The sequence below is a fragment of the Oncorhynchus mykiss genome, chromosome 27 (assembly GCF_057628025.1).
Source record: "Oncorhynchus mykiss isolate SJ-2025 chromosome 27, ASM5762802v1, whole genome shotgun sequence".
Lineage (NCBI taxonomy): Eukaryota > Metazoa > Chordata > Actinopteri > Salmoniformes > Salmonidae > Oncorhynchus > Oncorhynchus mykiss.
Genome location: NC_143048.1, coordinates 36875084 through 36882943, shown reverse-complemented (window position 1 = coordinate 36882943; position 7860 = coordinate 36875084). Strand labels below are relative to the sequence as shown.

Here is a 7860-nt window from a genome sequence, read left to right as displayed (position 1 = left end):
CTACAGATTGTTACACCAGATAACGGGATTTAACCAAAGATCTTTGGTATCAATTGCTGGGTGTTACAGGTTAGGTGCTGTTTGGTGTAGAGTCCCCCCCACACTTCAGACCATTCTGGACTTTGACCCTCATCCACCACTCCATATCATCAGAACTGAAACCCATATTGTTTGCTTCCAATACAGCTCTTTCTTCTCCAACCTTTTCTCCATTTCCTCCAATTCGTCCACACTACTCACCGCCATTTCGACTGTCAGCAGACCCTACACGTGCTTCTTTTCGCTGCACTTTCCAAGCTCTCCATACTGTAAAATCGATATGAAATAGCTAAGTAACTGTAACTTCTTTGAGACAAGTTTAGCAACACACAAACATAGCATGAACAAAATATTCCAACGATACAAGTTTCACATCAAACAAACTTTGGCACCATCTTGTTCGACCTGTATGGAGCCAATGTAGCCCAACTCAAAATCAGTCCAACAATGTGTTTGCTGCAAGCTTGTCTACTTCTCTCATTGATTGAGACAGGTGAGTGTCATCATGACATGTGACACCTTGGCGAGGAGACACCTGTCTCAATCAATGAGAGAAGATTTGAAATAGACATGATGGGAGCGTACATATTGTTGGATTACTTCACAGATCAAAACATTTATTTATTTTAAATAACGCAAACGCCCCACCTGCAACAGGACCCAAATCGAGAACAAACACATTATCACCAAGTTAAGGTTGGTCGAAAATACTCTGTGGTACAACAAACAGTACCTAACCTGGAACTCCCAGGAATGGATAAGGTTGGTTGATTTAACCAAAAATCTTTGGTTAAATCACATTATCTGGTGTCACAATCTGTAGATAGGAAATATTATGATTATTATTACCATGAGTATTTATCCTGCTACTAGTAACTTCTACCCATTCTATTACCTATTTAGATTTTTATATTAGGATTATTATTACCATTGGCATTTATCCTGCTACTAGTAACTTTTACCCCTGTTTACATGTAAAGTGTCTTCGGGAAGTCTTCAGACCCCTTGACTTTTTACACATTTTGTTACGTTAAATTGTTTTTTTTCACTAATCAATCTGCACACAATACCCCATAATGACAAAGCAAAAGCAGGTTTTTAGAAAATTAGTAGTATTTTGTTGAAGCAACTTTGACAGTGACTACAGCCTTGAGTCTTCTTGGGTATCGTCCTTTTATTATCCATTCATAGTGTGTTCTTGTCCTTAAACGCCATTTTAAAATGTGTGTGATATTGCAACAAATTTCCCCCAAGGGGACAATAAAGGCAGTAAAGTAAAGAATGTTCCAGCCCAGATTGACCTCATCAGCCATCTGTTCACTCACCGGACCCCAGACTCATCCCAATCAATCATGTCATTGTCATCAGGAAAGGGTGTGTGTGTGTGTATTGACTGTATCATCCGCCTGTGTGTATCAGGACTACAGTGGTCTGGCTGGTGTGTCTGGCTAACGCTGTGGAGCTGGTGGGGGTGAGCAGAGACAGCTGGGATGACGTATGGAGGCAGAATGACCATGATCCCTTTCCTGAGACACACATGCTCAGACTCATGGATGTCATTGGTATACCACACACACACACACACACACACACACACACTCTCACACACACACACACACTATGTCCAGTTAGTTTATTATGGTGGTGTTATTGCATTCTTTCAGATGGCCTCCTATGTGTTTCTGACTACGTATTTATGCGTGTCAGGCGGTGCTCTGGGCAGGTACGGTGCGCTGGGCATGTACTGTGCGCTGGGCAGGTACGGTGCGCAAGAAGCTGATGGGTTTTAAACTTTTTATGGACCCCGTTCCTGTCTGTGAGTGAGAGCCTGAGAGTGGGCGTGGTCATCTGTGAGCAGTGGGTATCTGCCTGTGAGTACCTGAGTGTACCTGTGTGGAAGAGATACACCCCTTAACCATGGAATGGAGAAAAGCAGAACCCCCAGGCCCTGCACAGCCTGGCTCAGAGAGTGGACAAGATACACCAGCTGTCAGTCATTCTGTGTCATTAACACCATTGTCACAAGTAAATGACTCCCTCTTTCTGAACTCCCTCTTTATGGATCCTTTTGGCTAAGTCACTACACCCCACTTCCTTTTTTCTCATGTGAGAATGTTCTTGATATTCTATCCTGTGGTTACTGATGACGATTTACCATATGAGTTAATGACGTGTGTACACTGTCTGTTCTATCCTGTGGTTACTGATGACGATATACCATATGAGTTAATGACGTGTGTACACTGTCTGTTCTATCCTGTGGTTACTGATGACGATATACCATATGAGTTAATGACGTGTGTACACTGTCTGTTGTATCCTGTGGTTACTGATGAAGCTTTACCATATGACTTAATTAAATCAAATCAACTGTTATTAGTCACATGAGCCGAATACAACATGTGTCGACCTTAAGGTGAAATGCTTACGTACAAGCCCTTAACCAACAAGAGTCAATGTTGGGAAAAAAATACAGCAGTAAAATAACAGGAGTGGGGCTATATGCAGGGTGTTACGGTACAGAGTCAATGTGGAGGCTATATACAGGGTGTACCGGTACAGAGTTAATGTGGAGGCTATATACAGGGTGTTACGGTACAGAGTCAATGTGGAGGCTATATACAGGGTGTTACGGTACAGAGTCAATGTGGAGGCTATATACAGGGTGTTATGGTACAGAGTTAATGTGGAGGCTATGTACAGGGTGTTACGGTACAGAGTCAATGTGGAGGCTATATACAGGGTGTTACAGTACAGAGTTAATGTGGAGGCTATATACAGGGTGTTACGGTACAGAGTCAATGTGGAGGCTATATACAGGGTGTTACGGGACAGAGTTAATGTGGAGGCTATATACAGGGTGTTACGGTACAGAGTTAATGTGGAGGCTATGTACAGGGTGTTACGGTACAGAGTCAATGTGGAGGCTATATACAGGGTGTTACAGTACAGAGTCAATGTGGAGGCTATATACAGGGTGTTACGGTACAGAGTCAGTGTGGAGGCTATATACAGGGTGTTACGGTACAGAGTCAATGTGGAATGTGGAGGCTATATACAGGGTGTTACGGTACAGAGTCAATGTGGAGGCTATATACAGGGTGTTACGGTACAGAGTCAGTGTGGAGGCTATATACAGGGTGTTACGATACAGAGTCAATGTGGAGGCTATATACAGGGTGTTACGGTACAGAGTCAATGTGGAGGCTATATACAGGGTGTTACGGTACAGAGTCAGTGTGGAGGCTATATACAGGGTGTTACGATACAGAGTCAATGTGGAGGCTATATACAGGTTGTTACGGTACAAAGTCAATGTGGCGGCTATATACAGGGTGTTACGGTACAGAGTCAATGTGGAGGCTATACACAGGGTGTACCGGTACAGAGTCAATGTGGAGGCTATACACAGGGTGTACCGGTACAGAGTCAATGTGGAGGCTATATTCAGGGGGTACTGGTACAGAGTTGATGTGGAGGCTTTATACAGGGGGTACCGGTACAGAGTCAATGTGGAGGCTATATACAGGGGTACCGGTACAGAGTCAATGTGCAGGGTACCGGTTAGTCAAGGTAATATGTACATGTAGGTAGAGTTATTAAAGTGACTATGCATAGATTACAACAGAGAGTAGCAGCAGTATAAAAGTGGTGGGGGCAATGCAAGTCGTCTGGGTAGCCATTTGATTAGCTGTTCAGGAGTCTTATGGCTTGGAGGTAGAAGCTGTTTAGAAGCCTTTGGATGGAGACTTGGCGCTCCGGTACCGCTTGCCGTGTGGTAGAAGAAAGACCAGCTGGCTGGAGTCTGACAATTTTTAGGGCATGGTATTGAGGTCCTGGATGGCAGGAAGTTTGGCCCCAGGAATGTACTGGTCCGTACGCAGTACCCTCTGTAATGCTTTGCGGTCGGAGGCCGAGCGGTTGCCGTACCAGGCAGTGATGCAACCAGTCAGGATGCTCTCGATGGTGCAGCTGTAGAACCTTTTGTAGAACTCATGGACGTTTGGTAAAGCTCAAACCAACTTTATTCACCCACTGGGTCAAACAGCTGCTTAAAACACAAAACATTTTCACACAATCGGTGGTATTTAACCCTTTCTCCTATGCCGAGCCCCTCCTAACACATCTGTACAGCTAATACACCTCTTTTGCTAACCAGAAGATTAGTGATATATGTTCTTCCTCACTTCATATAACCTATAATCCTGACTCCTCCCCAGCTCATGGCTGTCATGTTGACTTGTACCAGACTGTGGCTCTTCTCCTTCCATATGATCCCTGATGGCTAACAATAACACATCCTGACAGAATGTAAACGTTCTACATTCCTCTCTCTCCCTCAGCGACATGGTTAAGGATACTTCATATATTCAAGTTTAGAACTCAACCCGTCAACAGCCTCCCATATGCCACATAGCTTCCATTGATCAGACTGTTGCAAGTGAATAAGCTATATGGTGATTAAACCGTTTTCTCTCTTTCAGTTTGGAAATGGTAGACTTTATCTCAGTGAACTGTGAGCCAGTGAAGGCAATGATTGATGACCTCATTCAGAGACTGTTTGACGCCCTGCAGATATCCCTCATGATCTCCAAACAAAGTAAACCCTTGATCCTCACATTAAATATATGCATTTAAATCAAATCTCCCAGTGACACCAGTCAGTGGAAGCTGCTGAGGGGAGGACGGCTTATAGTAATGGCTGGAATGGAGTCAATGGAAACCATGTGTTTGATACTATTCAATTGACTCCATTCCAGATATTATTATGAGCCGTCCTCCCCTCAGCAGCCTCCACTGACACCAGTGAATGATTGTTGACGTATCTTGTGTGCAGTGGCTTTACGACAGTTTAGTTCACATCACGGAACAAGTGTCACATATCCTTTCTCTTTCTCTTTTATTTTCATTGTTCTTTACTTTCCTGTCCCTCTCCCTCCCCATTTCTCCCCCTGTTCTCCCCCCTCCTGGCTATACCCACAGACAGTTTTGTGACTGAGGCCATGGAGACCCGGCTAGCCACTATAGCTAACACCAGACACAGATGAAGACCCGGCTAGCCACTATAGCTAACACCAGACACAGATGAAGACCCGGCTAGCCACTATAGCTAACACCAGACACAGATGAAGACCTGGCTAGCCACTATAGCTAACACCAGACACAGATGAAGACCTGGCTAGCCACTATAGCTAACACCAGACATAGATGAAGACCTGGCTAGCCACTATAGCTAACACCAGACACAGATGAAGAACTGGCTAGCCACTATAGCTAACACCAGACACAGATGAAGACCTGGCTAGCCACTATAGCGAACACCAGACACAGATGAAGACCTGGCTAGCCACTATAGCTAACACCAGACACAGATGAAGACCTGGCTAGCCACTATAGCGAACACCAGACACAGATGAAGACCTGGCTAGCCACTATAGCTAACACCAGACACAGATGAAGACCTGGCTAGCCACTATAGCTAACACCAGACACAGATGAAGACCTGGCTAGCCACTCACAGACCGTGTGCCCTCAGACCCCTACTCCACCACTACCACATATATACAGTACAAAATACGTGTGTGTGTGTGTGTGTGTGTGTGTGTGTATATATGCATGTGTCTTTGCCTATGTTTGTGTTGCTTTACAGTCCCAGCTGTTCCATAAGGTGGTTTTTAATCTGTTTTTTTTTAATCTAATTGTACTGCTTTCATGAATTACTTGATGTGGAATAGAGCTCCATGCAGCTATGGCTCTATTTAGTACTGTGTGCCTTCCATAGTCTGTTCTGGACTTGGGGATTGTGGCATTGTGGCATTTTTATCATTCTAGACCTCTTGTGGCATGTCTTGTGGGATATGCGTGGGTGTCTGAGCTGTGCGCCAGTAGTTCAAACAGGCAGCTCGGTGCTTTCAACATGTCAATACCTCTCATAAATACAAGCAGTGATGAAGTCAATTTCTCCTCCACTTTGAGCCAGGAGAGATTGACATGCATATTATTAATATTAGCTCTCTGTGTACATCCAAGGGCCAGCCGTGCTGCCCTGTTCTGAACCAATTGCAATTTTCGGAGTCCTTTTTTGTGGCACCTGACCACACGACTGAACAGTAGTCCAGATGCAACAAAACTAGGGCCTGTAGGATCTGCTTTGTTGATAGCGCTGTTAAGAAGGTAGAAACAGGGCCAGTAGGACCTGCCTTGTTGACAGTGCTATTAAGAAGGCAGAAACTAGGGCCTGTAAGACCTGCCTTGTTGATAGTGTTGTTAAGAAGGTAGAAACAGGGCCAGTAGGACCTGCCTTGTTGACAGTGCTGTTAAGAAGGTAGAAATTATTTGTGTGTGTGTGTTTTGCAGGAGTAAGACCTATGTGTTTGAGGGGTTCCTGTTTACGTGACAGGACAGAATGAGGAAGCTTGAGCAGCACACCAGTTTGTCTGTCAAAGTACAGGGAGAAGTTGACAAGGTGAGGGGTAGAAAGAGAGGGAGAACGGTGGAGGATAGCCTCCTCTGCGAAGCAGGGATGTTAAAGTGTATTCTGTCTATCAATCACTCAATCACATTCATGTATAACAACCTTTTTACATCAGCAGATGTCACAATGTACTTATACAGAGACCCAGCCTAAAACCCCAAACAGCAAGCAATGCAGGTGTAGAAGCACGGTGGCTAGTAAAAACTCCCTAGAAAGGCAGGAACCTAGGAAGAAACCTAGAGAGGAACCAGGCTTTGAGGGGTAGCTGTTTTACCTAGTGTTACCTTGTGTGTGTCCAGGTGAGCCTGTGGGAGGTGCGTCTGTCTGATCTAGATGAGTACCTGGTCAGTCTGAATGCCATCCAGAGGTGCTGGGTCTACCTGGAGCCCGTGTTCGGTCAGGGGGCCCCGCCCAGGGAACAAGCCCGTTTCAAATAAATCAACGAGGACTTCAGGCACGCCTGTCCCTGTGTAAGGTTAAGTTTTTTGGCTGACATCCAGAGAGACAGCATGGTGACGTCTCTGAGCTCTCAGGACGGCATCAGAAACTCCCCCATCACCATCTTTGACCAGCTCCAGCGCTGCCTGAAATCACTCATCGGGTTTCTAGAGGTACCGAACGATCAACTACCAACCAGGAATCAGTAAATTAACACCAATAAATCTATACCGCAATGGACAACTTTCACCTAGATTCAGCTGGTCAGTCTATGTCATGAAAAGAGCAGGTGTTCATAATGTTTTGGACACTCAGTGTAGAAGTGTATGTCTCTATCCCTTATAGGAGAAGCATTCTGCATTGTCGTGGTTTTACCTGCTGGAGATTCTGGGCCAGGCCACAAACGCCACTGCCATACAGTCACACCTCAAGAAGCTGTTCACTGGTACACACACACACACACACACACACGCGCACACGCACACGCACGCACACACGCACACACGCACGCACGCACACACGCACACACGCACACCCAAATCCCAATGTCATACAGTAACAAATAAAGAAGCTGTCCTCTGGTGAAACTGATGTGTCTGTAATGACAGTGAATATACTGTAACTGTGTTCTCTGTAGGCACCAACATTGTTGACTTGCGTTCTCTAGAGGGAGAGGTGATCCCCTCCGGATCCTCATTCACATCTCCAACAGCATAAAGGTAGGGGGGATGGAGGAGTCACTGGGCAGGAGTAGAAGGTATGTCAGGCTACGGTGATGTGGGGACCGGCTGGGGAGGAGAAGCTCTCCGACTGAGGGAGAGGCTACGGTGATGTGGGGACCGGCTGGGGAGGAGAAGCTCTCCGACTGAGGGAGAGGCTACGGTGATGTGGGGACCGGCTGGGGAGGA

The 7860-nt window shown here is 45.6% G+C and overlaps 1 long non-coding RNA gene across 1 annotated transcript; it reads left to right on the top strand.

The window, feature by feature from the left end:
• The first annotated feature begins 560 nt into the window (after positions 1–560).
• Positions 561–4634, top strand: LOC110507269 (uncharacterized). The gene is made up of 3 exons (XR_002471097.3): positions 561–735; positions 1459–1601; positions 4524–4634. It is a non-coding gene; the product is annotated as an uncharacterized LOC110507269 (long non-coding RNA).
• The last annotated feature ends 3226 nt before the right edge of the window (positions 4635–7860 follow it).